Below are 1,742 nucleotides of genomic sequence, written 5' to 3'. Positions count from 1 at the left end.
TTTTCAAAAAGTCTGAATGAGTGACAAGATGGCTCCGCACAGATAACGAAAGCAATTTCTGTGTAAACATCTCTTGACGTGTGCTTAATGGAAACACGTTAATGTCTGCAGATAAAATGTCACAGGATTGCGAGCTTATCCAAATTATTCCAGTATATACATATGTGATGGCTGCTTCCAGATAAATGATACTGTCGATGACGGGACGGTAAAGAGTCTGATGTTCAGGCCATTTCGAACCTACCGCCATTCTGACAACTTCATTAGGTAAACGCAAACATGGCTGTTCCGGTTACTTGCCATTTTACTTCTTCAGGATCTGATGTCTGACCACAATGAAGGGGAATGCAAATCCACTGCCGAAGAACACCACCATCATGCCCAGCAGACGCCACTTGTTGTCAACGGAGAAGGGCAGGTTCTGTCAAAAGAGGAGTACGTGATCGGTCAGTGTTCAACAGGGCTGCTGCACCGCTTGGGTTGAGAAGAGCGCATCGTCCCGGAAGTCATTCAAAAGTTTAACAGCATAGAAGAAACTAAGAATGTGACCATGTCAAACAACATAACTGTAAGGGTTAGTGGGCTGGCAACTCAATAAAGGTTGTAATAACGATACACACAGTCACCAAGCAAAGAGGAGCTAAAGAATAATGACACAATGACTGAAACTATGATATATCGTGCATACATTTAAGATCTAGCCAACAAAAATCTAGTCTCAACACAGCAATGACCTTAGCGTACAGCGATCAACCGGAAGTAATGAAAAGGCCTACTGTATAACTGTAAAAGAAGCATTGATCGCGGGCTGAGGAAGACTTAATCATATAAATGTATCCATTAAAAGTTATGATTGTCAAGTTCCTGTCTACGATGGAGTATTGGGGGTACACTGAATCTAGCTAACCCAGCTACGCTAAAGCTAACCTCGATGTTTCCAATGACACGCACATTCTCCGCAAAAAGTCTTCCGGTAAAATTAAATGTTTCAGGGTCTAATAAAGGAGAAGCACACTTGGCAATCGATCATTGAAATAGCTACAGTCGAGGTCTTGTCAAAGAACACTAATGACCTCCAAATGACGGAAGCTACATTTAGCCTATGGCTACAGACAAGGCCGGCTGAGGGCAACGTCGTAATTACTAGTAAAATAAAATGTGCCAAATTAACTGATATTACCTTTCCTGGTCCTTCAGCATAGTGCGAAGAACGGACAGCAGATGTCGTGAATCGCCTCACAGCTTGTCCCAGCATGGTTATAGTTGTATTTCTTCTCAAAGCAACGTTATGCCCGACCTTCTTGTTACTACAAGCGGTAGAACGACGCAAAGCATTGTGGGGGAGCAATAAACCGCTACGGCACATGGGAAATGTAGTTCAAAATTGTAACATCGCCAGACACAAATGTGACGTGCGAGACTTTGTCGCATTGTCATTTATTAAAGCAAATGCATGTTTAATTTATATTTAATTCACATAAGGTCAACAAAGTTTGACCAATTCCTTAACTTTAAATAAATGTAATGGACAGGCAACATGCAGGCTAAACAAATGCACATTTTGAAATTATTTACCTATCCTATGTATCTATTTATGTATGTGTGTGTGTGTGTGTGTGTGTGTGTGTGTGTGTGTGTGTGTGTGTGTGTGTGTGTGTGTGTGTGTGTGTGCGGTTACTATCAGGTTGGGGGGAGTCCTTCAGGTGTGTTTTTGAAATCCCTCTCCTGCCTTTCACTGTCCT

The 1,742-nt window shown here is 42.0% G+C and overlaps 1 long non-coding RNA gene across 1 annotated transcript; it reads right to left on the bottom strand.

Annotated features, from left to right (window-relative positions):
- Positions 1-307: 307 nt before the first annotated feature.
- LOC115247682 (uncharacterized) lies at positions 308-1,365 on the bottom strand. The gene is made up of 2 exons (XR_003886781.1): positions 1,181-1,365; positions 308-421 (listed from the first exon to the last, which is right to left on the bottom strand). It is a non-coding gene; the product is annotated as an uncharacterized lncRNA (long non-coding RNA).
- Positions 1,366-1,742: the final 377 nt, after the last annotated feature.

This window comes from Takifugu rubripes, chromosome 21 (genome assembly GCF_901000725.2).
Source record: "Takifugu rubripes chromosome 21, fTakRub1.2, whole genome shotgun sequence".
In the NCBI taxonomy this organism is placed as follows: domain Eukaryota; kingdom Metazoa; phylum Chordata; class Actinopteri; order Tetraodontiformes; family Tetraodontidae; genus Takifugu; species Takifugu rubripes.
The sequence above is the reverse complement of the archived record's forward strand: the minus strand, read 5'-3'. Positions and strand labels throughout refer to the sequence as shown.